The following is a 14,914-nucleotide window of genomic DNA, read 5'->3' on the forward strand; positions in this document are numbered from 1 at the left end:
GTAAGTATTCCTTGATCTGTTCAAAAGCAGCTTGGCATCGGCCGTCCCATTGGAATTTCTTTCCTTTCTTCAGGAGACCAAAAAGTGGTTCACAAGTCAAGGTTAATTTTGAGATAAACCGTCTTATGAATTGCACTTTACCCAGAAAGCCTCGCACCTCCTTTTCAGTTCTTGGTGGTGGCATTTCTAAGATGGCTTTGATTTTGGAAGGGTGACTTCGATGCCCCTTTGTGTAATTAGAAACCCTATCATGTTTCCTGCTGTAACACTGAACGTACACTTCTGAGGATTCAGTCGCAGCCGGAATTCTCTGATCCTTTGAAAGAACTTTTGCAAGGCGGTGTAGTGGCCTTCTCTTTCTTTGGACTTGACAATCATGTCGTCCACGTACACCTCCACTTCTTCGTGGATCATATCATGCAATATCGTGGTCGCGGCCCGTTGATATGTAGCACAAGCGTTCTTCAACCCAAATGGCATCACTCTGTAGCAATATGTCCCCCACGGGGTGGTGAAAGCAGTCTTCTCCCGGTCTTCGGGTGCCATCACTATCTGATTGTAACCTGAGAAGCCATCCATAGACGAAAGCAAAGCATGCCCAGCCGTGAAATCCACCAACTCATCAATATGTGGCAAGGGGAAGTCGTCCTTTGGACTAGCTCTGTTCAAATCCCTGAAATCCACGCATACTCGAATTCTGCCATCTTTCTTCGGCACTGGAACAATGTTGGCCAACCAAGTCGGGTATTCGGATACCAGCAGGAAGCCTGCATCGATTTGCTTGGTGACCTCTTCCTTAATTTTGATGGCCCAATCTAGACGAATCCTTCTGAGTTTCTGTTTGACAGGTTCGGCCTCGGGGTCAAGAGGGATCCGGTGCTGCACAATCTCAGGATCGATTCCAGGCATGTCTTCGTAGGACCACGCGAAAACATCTTTGAAATCTTTTAATAAAGCGACTAAGCGCTCGCGTTCCTCCGAAGACAACGTGGACCCGATCTGGACCAGCCGCAGGTCCTTCTGAGTACCAATATTCACAGTAGTGATTTCATCAACTAAAGGTTTAAAAAATCTTTCCTGCTCTTGATCAATTAATCGTTGCAAAACTGGAGGAATTTCTCCTTCGTCGTTTTCGTCAAAATTTTGAAAGTCCTGATTTAAGCAATATATCAAAGGCACAGAAAAATACTTGGAAACCACATTCACATTATTCTCATTAAGTACTTCCAAACCGTCTGATTCTTCTGTTACAATAGACTCAAAGGAGAAAAAAAAAGACGACGTGGATAGGACTGTGGCATCCAAGTTATCACCCCCAGGAATACAAGACTCAGACTCAATCGAGCTGGAACCTGATTCCGACTCACAAGAGTCGGTGGAATCAGATTCCGGCTCACTACCTGACCCGGCGCTGTTCGACAAAAATCCCTCTTCGTATTGCCAAACGAGAGAGGATGCGATGGATGCATCCAAAATAGTTGATGGTAGGCCCGCAGCCGTTTCATTCCCGATCATGGACACCGAGAAGTTATCCCCCAAGCACTTTTGTTCGATCGGAGGATCTGAAAGTAGACATGCCAGTGCTACCCCCATTTCAAGTTCGGTGTCCTCAGACTCCATTTTCCCACTATGCTTAGCCTCGACTGTCGGGTCTATCTGCTCTTCAGCAACATCATCCCCAGATAATTGTAGGTCAAAGAAAATCTTGAACCCCGGTAGGCGCTTCCTCTTCACGTTCAGCCACGGCTCCGGAAAACCACAGAATGGAAAATCTTCCCCCTCCCGGACGAAGCGTCCGTTTAGGGTACCCTGGATGGGCCGATGCATCAACTCAAAAGGCTTCCCCATCTGTTTTGCTCTGGTTCTTCCAGCCATTTCCTTTCCTTTCCTTACCCAATCCTCCTTGGTGGGCAGATAACCCAAGCCAAAGGTATGAGGGTTATGTGGCACTTCGGCCAATGCTGCGACGCCCTTCCGGCCGCTCCTTCCTAACCCCATCTCGGGGATGTGTTGGAGTTTGTTCATGAGGTATACCGCTTGAGCACTGACATATATCCCCTCGTTAGCAGCCATGATGTTTTGTACAACCCGAGCCTCAGCAAGGGTGAAACCTGATATAAACACGTCCTCCATGCCGTGCTCAATTTCTAAGACTGGTGTAGATACCTCTAGAGGTGGGTGGATCGATGAATTTTCGAAAACAATGGCTACTCCCTTTTCATAGGGGTATTTCACCATCTGATGCAGACTGGACGAGACGGCCTTCACTCGATGCAGCCACAGCCTCCCCAAAAGCAGGTTGAAAGTTGCCAGAACTTCTAAGACATGGAAATCTATCTCATGCTGTCATGGCCCAACTTTAGTCTGAATTTTCACCGTCTCCATGACCTCTCTTCTTGTGTTATCGTATGCCCGAATTACTTGGGCTGTTGGTAAAAAGTCCACGGTTTTCAAGCCGATCGCATATGCTGTCCTTGCCGGGCAGGCGTTGATGGCGGATCCGGTATCAACAAGAACCACCGGTATCCATTTATTCCTACACTCCACAGAGATGTAGAGTGGTTTGTTATGGTTTGCCCCCTCAGGTGGCAGTTCCTTGTCGGAGAAAGTCAGCGTCGGGGTAGCCCCTCCCGGAAAAACTAATCCTACTAGCTGTTCTGGCGTGGTTTCTATCGAAAGCTTTGCCTTGTCCATGGCTGATAAGACAGCCTGTCTGTGCACTCGTGATGCCATAAGCAGTCCCCAGATAGAGATGTCTGCTTGTATCTTTTTTAACTGTTTGAGCACAGCCTCCTCTTCAAGTTGTTTTTCTTTCTGCTTCTCTGCCTCCTTATCTTTTCCAGACGCCTCTGGCTGATCTAGATGTGGGGACTTGAAATACCGCCCACTCCTAGTCATATGATCGACTTCGCCAATGTACCAGGTATCATCTGGTTGGTTATTCCCCCAATCCTCATCCGTGTGGGCAAGACATAAATCCTCATCTTCCCACCACATTCCATCAGCAGCCGACAAACACCTGTCCGGCTCTGGTATGACTGTTCTCGTACTCGCGGTACCTTCCATCCCTATGCTCGCAGCATTCTCTGTTCCTATGCACACAGTAGTTTCAGTCCCCACATGGGCCTTTGCCTTTCTGATTCTCGCGGGATCTTTAAATCTTTCCTGTTATGACCGTATCAACACAGCTGGTTGCTTAATAATTCCTGCATTCAGAATGCTCCAATCCTAAGTGAAATTCTTGACACTAGCGTTCTCCGGCGATGTATTTTGTTCTCCGACTCTCTCGACTGTCACCGACATTCATGCCCCTGCCGGACCCTGTCCTGGTTGGAACTCTTCCACCACATCTGGTTGATCATCCAACCACCCAGTGGCCTCTGCTGATTCCTCTTAATCAAACCAATTGACTGCTGCGCCCCCAGGATCTTGGTCACTGTAAAACTGGAGATTGGCAAGGTCCTCTTCCATAGCCCTTTAATCATCTGTTCCCTGTCCCAGACTATCCCCTTGGATCACACACAGTTCTCCCCCTGTTGGCAATTCCACATCTGGCCCATCCTAGCTTATTGATGAAATGTAGTCACCCGGACTACATGTCTTCTCAACACGACTCCCAGATTCTACAGACTCTGACACAACAACCTTCTTCTCCTTTGGGATCTCCTCTCTCCTGTTCTCGATAGTCACCATCGTTGGCTTAGGTCGGGTCATGGAGATGTCCATCATGCACAAGTCGGTGCAGTCGGGAAGGAATACCTCTGGCTTAGGCAGGTGGGAAGAAGTGATATAGATGCTAGGATCGTAAGGCACGACCCCAGTTTGGATGAAGTTGATCCTTTTAGGCGGTGGGGCTTGGTTATGTGTGGGGAGAGGGTTTGTTGTAACATTGGGTTTCTCGGGAGGCAGAATCACCCCGTTATTGATGAGATCTTGAATCTCATGACGTAATCAGAAGCACAGATCGGTGTCATGACCGTGCTGTTGGTGAAATGCGCAATATTTGGCTGGGTTGTGGGTAGGGTGAAGTCTTTCTGGTAAGGGTCGCGGTTCTAGGGGCTTCAAATGCCCTTTTCTGATTAAAACCCCTACAGCTTTGGATAGGGGCATGTACAGTGGAGCGAAGGTTCTTGTGTTTTTTGGTGGGTATTTGGCTGTTTGGGTATGGCTTCCAGACGCGCCAGAGAATGGCGCAGCTACCATGGTTCTTGGAGGGTGGTTGGTGGTGACCATGCTCACTTCGGAGGCTCTTGTAGTTGTAGTACCGCTCGGGCCTGCATTAGTGTTGCGGTTGAAAGTTCTTCGGGGTTGCTCCCGATCATTATCAATTAAGCCTTACTTTAAGGCATCCTCAATCTGCACCCCTATTTCATGTAGATCAGAAAAGGTAGGGAAGGGGAGTACAATCATCTTTTGCATCAACTTTGGCTGAAGATTGCGCACAATCATCCGAATCTAGTCTTTGTCTGTAGGCCTTAAGGTCATCATCAAAGCCTTGGCCCTCCATCTGGTCACGAATTCTAAGAAACTCTCTTTAGGCTCTTGCCTTGTTGTCTCGAGATCATGGGTTGTAATCTCGATTTGTGTATTGTATAGTATTGCGTAATGAAGGCCTCGGCCATCTCGTCCCAGTTTCTCTTGACATCATCTTCTAATTTGGCATACCATATGGCCGCCACACCCGACATGGTTCGGCCGAACAGAGACAGCTTTGAAGTTTGCTGAGGCCCATTGGCCTTAAGATGTCTGAAAACAATCTCAGGTGCACCATGGGGTCCCCGGACCCATCAAATCGATCAATGTACGGCATTTTGAATCTGTCAGGCAGCGTCACAGCTGCGTCAGTATATCCATCTTCGATGTCAGGGATGGTCTTGACTCCTTGGGATCTCTTGAACAGCTTCTCGAGCTTGCTCAACTTCAATGCTGTGGGGTCTGTCTCGAACTCAAAGGGAGAGTCCGGTAGGTTGGTGGGTGTTTTGGATAACTGGTGTTGGATTTGGGGTAGGATCGGGGGTAGAGGTGGTCCCGTGGGAATGTCCGTATCATTCTGAACATTAGCTGTCTCCCCGAGGGTTGGAATTCCTGGTGGGGGAGGAGCTTGCTGCGAAGCAGATGCTCCAGTTTATTGTTGTAACCTCACGATTAACTCTGCTTGTTCATTCATAACCGTGGCCTGCTACTTGGTGAACTCTGCCTGTCGGACAGCATCCTGCTGCATCATTTTCATACTCTCTTGGAGCTGGCGCACCAGCTCCTCTAAATTGGCCATACTGTTCTGCTCTGACTGAATTATCAGTATATGTTCCCTTTCTGTGGAAGGAGCAGAATCCAGATCCCAACTGTACACTGGTGGGGTAGACAAAGCCCTCTGTATTGACTGTTGAACTGATACCCTCTGCCTAGCTATCCTCCGTCTAGTAACCCGGGGTAGAGAGTGGTACACTGGTTGTCCGTCTACCAGATCCTCAGATCGATGGAGTCGACGACCTCTAATCCAGAGTGCTTGGGGAATATCTCCTGGGTCAGAAGCAATTGTGCTCGTCTACCTAGTAAAAAGATAAATAAAGCGTATAAATGAACAGACAATTGGACAGCGTAACAGCGTAAAATAAACATAACACGCAGCTGGGTATCATAACAAATTGCCAACAAGCTGAATGTATTGTTCCTTAATCACTGATCATTGTTTCCAAATCGTTGCCCCTAAGTCTGAATCTGATACCCGTAGATGACTGATTCCCAAAAACACTGATGCCTACAGGCCTGACACTCAGACTTGCGAACTGATATGTGTGTTCCCTGCATAGATACACTCACATAGCAAGTAAAGAGAGCCAAAACACCCCTATGGAGGGGTAGGGTTTCCCTGTCCTATTTTGTCAGGAGCTAGGGTTTCACTATGCACGCAGCAGTTTTCAAACAACCTAACATCGGGTAAACAACTTGTCCTAGTTTGGAATAGTCACTATGGATTTCGATATGCACTAGGTCGAATGGTCGAAAAGGGTGCCCCGGTAATACCGGAGTTTGTGTTCCCATACTGTCAGAGCCCACAACTGGTCAGCCTTATGGCATGCTTTGACAAAGTCAAGCCTCCGACGAACCGTTCAGGAATGGAAAATGGCAAACATGGTGTCCTAGGCACACCAATGCACATGCAATGCAAAGAGACACATAAATGAAATCAAAACAAGATATCACGAGTTCGAGTCAAGCTCTCTAAATCCTCAGTAGAGTCGCCAGAAACTGTAGACGCGCCGTCGGGCCTCAGTGCTACAGTTCGGACCCAATTAGTGTCACGATCCTGTATCTAATCTCGCAGAGTGCAATGCAAGACCGATGAATCATCAAAGAGTCCAGATCTGGCAAATCGTTTTTGAAAACAGATTTTTTTGAAAGAAGTGCCAAACATGGACTGCTTTGACAGATACAGAGTTGCCACCTAAATATTTTTTATGGGGAATTTAGGAAACCCTGACTCGGTGCCAAAGGCCACGTGTCTGTCATCACCAAAGTTGCCTCGGCTCGAGAGCTTGGGTACGATTGTGGAAGGTCAGCTATGAGCACCCTCTCTCGCCCGATCCGAAGATCGACCTCTACTAACCGTAATATCCATTTTTGAAAACGTTATGTGTTCTTATTCTGGTTATTAGCCTAGAATTACTATGTTATGCGCACAGCAAACAAGTATAGACCAAATTGCCTAAATTGGAACAAAACATTTCATGCTTGTTTTAAAAATGGCTTGCTACTCGTAAGTAGGCTAAAATGCAGGTTTTGCCACCCTCAAGTGGGCTTTAGAAAAGATGGTTTTGCCACTATCTAGTGGGCTTAAAACTCACAGTTTCAATGCATTATTCCAATTTAGGTAATTCGACCTCCACCCACAGGCACTCAAGCAGTTATATCACATAAGCAGCTAGCCTCATAGTAATCATGCTATTATGGTAACACTCACACGCATGCGGTATGCTAAAGCGTAAATGCTTACCTAGTACTCCGAGCCAAAACAAAAGCTAGTTAGTAATCAATGCATGATCCTAGCTCATGTTATGATGGCTAATGCAACACATACAAGATGCAACTACAATAGGCTCAGCTATTCTAAGATGGCATGTGATGATGCTATAACTAACATGTATTCAACTTTGGAATTGAAATACGAATGCAGTTAGTATGATGCGCCGAGCCCGGTGCATGTAAGACAAATGTGTGGATGCATGCATGCTATCATACTGTATGCTAATTGAAACATGCCCTAGGCTACCATCGAAAGCTAGTAAATAAAAGGGAAGAAAGACGTGGGGTTGGGAGACATACACACACTCACGCACGCTTATTATACAATTGCCCTCGCTCGGAGGGTCCGAATAAATATTACAAACCACCTAATTAATTAACTCTCAAGCTAAATAATTAATTACAAAAATTTCTAATTAATTAACAAATTAAATGCAGAAGAAAGGTGGCTGCAGCCCCGCCTCGTGGTGCGCAGACGATACATGCTTGACTCGTCTCGCCCGGAAACTCGTTGCCATAGCACTGTTGCCTCTGGTTGCACTACCCTGCTCCTATGAAAATTCTCACAAGCCCCAAGGATGCTTATATGGACACTGGGGAGCATCACCGACCGAGTGGGGACATCATCGGCCAAAGGGGATGGTCACCGGCCACTGATCAAGCTTATCGGCCACAAATTATTGGTCGGTCGGCACTCCTGGTAGCCGACCGGCCAAAATTTCCTGCAGAACCTGCAGTTGGCAGCAGCAGAGGGCAAGCAATGAATGACATGGAATTTTTTGAGCAAATGTGAGCATGGACACACTCCCTATCATGCAAGGGACTCAAGGGAGCATGACCCTCAACCCTCGGGCCATCAATTGCGCATTTCGATGCATGATGGCCTAAGAGGCCAAGTTTGCAATTCAATGTGAATGAATGCAACAAAAGAGATGAGTGCCAACACCCTATCATATTGAAGTCAAGGGCATTGGCTACCGAGGGTTGAGATGTCTTCGTCACTTGGAGTACGGACACTCCTCACCCCTCAAGTTTGGTTTGACACCCCAAACCAAACAATGCAATGTATGTATACAAACTTGGCTCAAAGATGCAACATGAGGCTAAGATGCAAAACATGCCAAATGTGATGCAAGCTAAACATGCAAATGTACAATGCTAGGCATGTAAGATGCAATGCAATGCAATCAAACATGTAAGCTAAGACATGAAATGCAACTAGCTAATAATATGCAAGCATGCAAGTATGATACAACGCAAACATGGAACCAATGCAACATGATCGTGCAATGGTGGACCTAAGACAAAGGGCAGACCTCAACCCACTCCCAAAACAGTAACCAAAAATGCCAAAAAGGATGGATAAATGTTCACGCAAACATGCGTACTAATAGGCCCAAAACAAGGAGCATTCTACTACAACTACCCCAAACACTCATGACATGCATCATGCAACCAAAACCAGAGTTTTAATGTACCAAAATTAGTCCCAAAACCCACTGTTATGGCAACTCAAAGCCTAAAACACATAGGCATGTACAATGCTCATTTCAAGGCACAACAAAACAACTCCCTTAAAGCATGAAAGAGATGATGAGTGTATGCATACAAGCATGATTTATGGACTGAAACATGGCCCCTAATGATTCCAAATCATGAGAATAAGCTAGGCTAAGCATGCTAGAGACCCACATGCTCAAGGCTCACAAGCCAAAATGAAAAGAGGCTACCCTAAACATGGAAAATATGACTAAAACAACCCCCAACAGTCCTTGAGCATGGCAAAATAATGTTAAGACCTTCATGGAGTTAAGCTAGAGCATGCAAGAATCATGGCCTAAATGCATGGCTGACTTCTAGGCAAAATGGAGGAATGCAAGGCAAGTATACTATGCATGTAAAGGACCACAAATCTAACCAAAACAGAGGCAATAAGTGACCAAATAACATCCAAAAACTTCTGAAATGGGGCCAAATACAAACAAGCATACATGCTACCCTTATGAGCCAAAAAATTAGGGCAAAAGAGAGATAAAGGGAGAGGGGTGTCCCTCCCCTATGCAAGACCTCAAAACCTCTTCTTTACCACTGAAAATCCACTGGATTTCAGTGGTGAGAAGGCTAATACTCAAGGGTAACCAAAGCTTCGCAAAAAGAGCACCAAAAGGGCCAAACAAGGCCTAAGAGGGGGAGATCGACCCCCAACACCAAAACAACCTTAATGAAGTATCTTAAGCATGCAAATACAAGACGTTTTTCAGTTATACACAAATTAAAAAACAATGAGCAAGATAGGCAAAAGTCTAGTGCAAGATTGGGGAATCTAACGTAAAAGAGTTACCCTTGAAAAACCCTTGATGAACAGCAAGTGCAGCCTTCTTCTTTTGATCAAAACCAGTCCAAAACCTCAAGAACAAACCCTCAAAGCCTCTCAAATTTGAAGTATGGTGTAGTAGTGTGTGTTTGTGTGCAAAACTAAGGATAAAGTACACCTTAAGGCCCTCAAGCACACACAAATGATGAGAGAGAGGGAGATATAGAGAGAGAATGTATATCTCAGATGTATATATGTGTATCCCTCTGGTTTTTTTGCTGAACCCAACAAAGGAGGAGGAGGGGCTCTATATATAGACAAAACAAAGGTTTGAAGCTTCTCCAAGAAGCTAAACAAAAAATGGGGCAAAGGGAGCAAGGCTTCCTGAGGAAGCTAGGACAGCTGGAAAGCTTTTTGAGGAAGCTTTGACAAAGGGTCAAGCTTCCTCAAGAAGCTTTGACCAAAAGGGTGTAAAAAGGGCAAAACAGCCACATGTATGCCCCAGGCAGGTTTGGTGCATTCCAGCTGGCACAGCTGGCATGCACCATGCCTGAAAAAGGTAAAAAGGTGCAACCGGCCAGAAAAGGAGGTCATCGGCCAAACAGATGGCCGGCCGGCCATACTGAGTGCCGACCGGCCAATGGTATAATTCACCAATGGCCGGTAGCCTCAAAACATGGCCGGTGGCCTCAAACCAAGGCCAGTGGGTGTCAGGGGTAGCTAACAAGCTACTTTCTACCCTCAAAAGCAAAAACACAAGTGTTTGGTGAAAAACCAAACACAGAACAGTCAAGTTGAGAGATCCTGAGGCAAGGCGCGTAGCCGAGACGTCCGGGAACTCAAAACAAAACACAAACATGAGTAATCACCGAGTGTTCGAGCGGTGACGTCCAAGTCTTGAGGACGGTCAAAAATGGGGTGTCTATACTAGGTATTCAACTTAAGTTTTTGAGTCACTGTAGTGCAAGGAGGAGTTCTTCACTAGTAAGTCTAATTGAAACTCTGAACTCTGTTTGGTTGCTAAGAATTTTTTTTTTCTCATTCTTCTGTGAAATATTGGTTTCTTTTAAAAAAATTATATCTTTGTTCCACTTGCCTATATTTCTTAGAATCAAAGGTCTGAAACTTTAGATTTTCTTTTAAAAAATTCTTCTCTCTCTCTCTCTCTCACAGCTATGAACCTTTGGTTCAAATCAATCTTTTTGCTATATTTTCATATATATATATATATATATATATATATTTATATCTGTGTTCATTCATTGCTGAGTAACTTTGATTTATACCAAGATTCACATATCTTTTTTATCTACTTTTAATTTTCGTCTATATATCTTTACTGCAAGTTCAATTGTCATGATTAGTGATGGATTTCTGTGGTTTTGCATGTGTAGAAATTCAATCAGCATGTGCTCTGTTTTAACTTAATCGAAGTTTAATTTATAATTTCATTTTGTTTGTATTCATGTGATTTTGCAGTGATTGCTCATGGAATCAATGTCGGAGATGTGAAGAAGCTTGAAGATGCTGGGATCTACACTTGCAATGGCTTGATGATGCACACGAAGAAGGTACATTGATTTTCAATTTCGATATGTGTCTTTTATGATATTTATGTAATCTGATCTTTAATTATTGAAGTGGGTTTTGTTTTGTGATTTTTTTTTTCAATTGCGTGGGTCATATTCATATACAATAAATACAGCTTTGTATAATATTGGCATTTGGCAAGGTTGGTGGTGATGTTGAGGAAGTTCTTCCCCCTGTTCTTGATTATAGCTCTGACCCACCTCCTCTTTTTGATGGAACCACAAGGTTTGTTTGTTTTCAAAATCTCACTCTTACCTTTATCTCCATTACATGTGTATTTCTATTCTATTATATAAATTGTAGGTGTGAATGCTGTCACGCTTTTTCTTTTTGAATAATTTCTTTTCAATCTAGTAATTGTCACATCTAATAACTCTGTTCATCAAATCGTTAGAAACTGTGCTAATTAATTTTTCTCTTTCATCAAACTATCCGAGAATGTAAATATAAAATTATAAATGCATCTCACCGTTAGTTTGTATAATTTGTTGGGTAGTGTGAATCCTATAATTAATAGACACTAACCATTCAATTGCGAATTTCAACCATAAATTTGGAAGATGGTTATTATTATTATTTCTGCACTTATGACCTATTGTCTTAATTTTTAAAGAATATATAGTCGAGTGGAGACATTATCAGTGAAATGACAACAGCCGTGGACATAACCTAGCTTTGGGGGTGACGTTTGTGTTCTTTATGTCTGTGTGTGATTTATCATTCATGTGCATTTGTTCTTCTTTTCCATCTTAAGTGTGTGTGATTTATTATCACTCTAGACCCTACTGCAAAGTGGGTGCTTGTGCATTGGGTACATCCTTTTCTAGTTATGTATAGAACAGCTTTATATGACACAAACATTTGTGAGTGGATTAAAATTTAGCCTACATTTTAGCAGAATATATTCGTGGTGCAATTTTGTGTGCTAAAACATCAAGACAGATGAAGCAAATGATTTGGTTATCAAATTCCACAGGACACACTATCAGTGTCTGAACTTTGAATCATGCCAAGTTAATATGTTACTATCACAATTTGAAATTTTTTGCTAGTTTTCAATTGGGACACATGTGTGTGTGTTTCACGTTTGTGTGTGTTTTTGTGTGTTCTCATGCATTTTCTAATCACCATGTTCCATTTTTATTTCCTGAAGGTTGTACACCTCTTACATTTGTCCGTATGCGCAGCGTGTTTGGATTGCATGGAATTACAAGGTTGTGTTAAATTTTATGGATACTTTTTCTGCTCTACTATTTCTTTTCTTTTTTCTTTTATTCATGTTACTGCAATTCTCGATTTGAAATTTCTTTACTTTTTTGTGCAGGGTCTGCAAGAGAAGATCAAATTAGTTCCTATTGATCTTCAAAATAGGCCAGATTGGTACAAGGAAAAAGTCTACCCACCAAATAAGGTTACATTCTCAACCATAATTAATTGTTTGGAAAATACTGTTTGGTAATTTCTGTGTTCCTCGTTCTCTTCTTAAAATTGCAGAAATTTATATCTATCAAATGAGGAAAAAATCACAAAATCTGTTGAGAGCGCTCTTGTTTCATGGATTATGATATTTACAGATTCTTTTCTTTTTTCCTTTTCAAAATTAGTAGGTGCCATCACTGGAGCACAATAATGAAATTCGAGGAGAGAGTCTTGATTTGCTAAAATATATTGATAGCTACTTTGAAGGACCAGCTCTTTGCCCTGATGTAAGTAGATTTTTCACTCTTGACATAAAATCCAACTCTCTATCGCTTCAAAAATTGAAGTCTATAGCGTATCAAATGTCTGTAGGATCCCACCAAGAGAGAATTTGCTGAGGAGTTGCTATCCTACACAAACACCTTTAACCTGGTCGTGATCACTTCACTGAAGGGAGGATCTGAAAATGAAATCAGTAAGATTCAAGACGTGCTATTTTTTTTTTTTTAAGTACTACGATATAGAAAGAAATTTAACATTTTATATGAATCATAATGTGACCCGCTCCAATAAACCTTGACAGGTACTGCTTTTGATTACCTCGAATCAGCTCTCCTCAAATTTACTGATGGACTTTCTTCCATGGTCAGTTCAGTCTAGTAAGTTAGTTGCACTCTACTAATTTGATATTGGTTTTCCATCTTTATTGTTCTTATATTTAAAATTATTATATATTACTTAAACTACAAATGCAGTTGTGTTATGCATTGTAGTCAAAGAAGTGCGAACAAATAAATACTTTCCAAGAAGTTGGTGAATATATAGTCAATTTGTAAATTGTTATGGAACCCCTAATTTGTGTCAAAATTTCTATGTTGCAGGTCGACATAACATATGCTCCATTCATAGAAAGATTTTATCCCTTATTGCTGGATGTAAAGAAATATGACATCACTACAGGAAGACCTATGCTGACATCACGGATTGAGGTTCATTACCTATCCCTTCCTTTTTGTGCAAAGCTTTTTTTATGTGGATGTCAACCAACAAGCAACAGTAATAGCAATTGCTAACCAATTATCAACTGAGATGCTAAAATATATAGTTCATTTGCCTGTAACTAGGTTGCTTTTTGAGTATACATTACTGAATTTTGGATTTTGGATTTTTATGTTGACATCATTTGCCTTTAGTAGTTTCTAGTATTGTTTGATTTTTATGTTGACATCATTGTTCTTTCTTAATAGACATTCCACAGATCGTGAAGTTGCAATCATGATGCTTCTGGCCTATTTGTCATACATGATAGCTGAGGTACCAAAGCATTCTAAAGAAAAAAAAGATAGAAACTATATATATCCTTTAAAGTCCTCCTTATAATATTCAAGAAAATAATAATTTTGGTTATCATATTGATTGTCTTGATTACAAAAAATGAGCAAGTAGACATTTTTATGTTTTTTCTACAACTTAGACCACTTACTAAATCACCGTTTGTTGTTTTTCAAGGACATTCATAGCCCTCATCTCTTCTTCAACTGGTGTTGAAGTCTTGAATCTTTGATTGAGTTAAAAGTGAACATGCTATTTCTTTTATATTTTCATGCCAAAGAGGGGTTTTACCAATTTGAATAATTGAAAATTGCTGTGACAGAAAAAGAAATGAATTTAAGTCTAGGAAGAAAAAAAATAAAAAATTCCACTTTCGTTCTTCAGTCTTCAATGAATCCCTTTGTTTGCTTAATGTTTAAGCTTGTTGAGATTTGTATGAAATATCATTTTGTTCTCTAATCTCTAAGATCACAAGTTCTTGTATTTTAATTTTAATTTTTTAGTCATGTGAGATGAGTATAAAAAGTATCCTGCTTTATCAATCACCAATCGTTTTAATTTTTTTATGTCGTTATGATTTACCTTTTAATCATGATGAATGGATAAAATTCTTTCCCATTCATCCCTGAGGCATAGCCATAGTGCTTCTTTGCATTTATATTCTTGGAATTGTAGTGCTTCTTGGTATGTGATAAAATCTTCTTGTTAGTGCTTCTTCAAGTTTAAAGTATTGTTCATAAGTATTGGGTACAAATTCTTCAATTTGTGTTTATTTTAGTGAATCTGATTGCATTTTATGTTTTGATGCAGGCATATCGACCAGTGATGACTATAACTTCTATGTTAAAACATGATTTTTGGATATATATGTTAGTTTGTGGTTAATGTTAAAACATGATTTTTGGATTTTGGAAATGTTATTTTGTGGGTAATGGTGATTAGATATTAATTTAATGAGATACCGAATTAATGCTTCATTTGTTATTTGAATGGAGTTATTATTTTATGTTAGTTTTATTACAGGTATTTGAATGGGAGTTAATATTTTATATGTTAGTTTTATTACAGGCATTTTTTAAATTCAATCAAATAAAATTAGCACAATTTCAAAAAAAAAAAAAACGGAAAGGGATATGACGGCGTTTCTATAAACGCCTCCTAAACCCTAAATACTAACGGTCATATTTTTTAAAATAGATACCACAGCATTTTCAAAATGTCGCTAAATATTATTGG

At 41.6% G+C, this 14,914-nt stretch overlaps 1 pseudogene across 1 annotated transcript in view; it reads left to right on the top strand.

The window, feature by feature from the left end:
* The window catches only part of LOC114274137 (glutathione S-transferase L3-like), a 138,167-nt pseudogene extending 123,546 nt beyond the window's left edge, over window positions 1-14,621 (top strand). The window contains exons 3-12 of the transcript XR_014341513.1: window positions 10,817-10,908; window positions 11,043-11,152; window positions 12,081-12,141; window positions 12,252-12,338; window positions 12,535-12,633; window positions 12,719-12,821; window positions 12,930-13,005; window positions 13,228-13,335; window positions 13,594-13,660; window positions 14,489-14,621. The product of XR_014341513.1 is annotated as a glutathione S-transferase L3-like (transcript). The remainder of the gene's footprint in view (window positions 1-10,816; window positions 10,909-11,042; window positions 11,153-12,080; window positions 12,142-12,251; window positions 12,339-12,534; window positions 12,634-12,718; window positions 12,822-12,929; window positions 13,006-13,227; window positions 13,336-13,593; window positions 13,661-14,488) is intronic.
* The last annotated feature ends 293 nt before the right edge of the window (window positions 14,622-14,914 follow it).

The sequence above is a fragment of the Camellia sinensis genome, chromosome 10 (assembly GCF_055761805.1).
Source record: "Camellia sinensis isolate YWXY chromosome 10, ASM5576180v1, whole genome shotgun sequence".
NCBI lineage: Eukaryota > Viridiplantae > Streptophyta > Magnoliopsida > Ericales > Theaceae > Camellia > Camellia sinensis.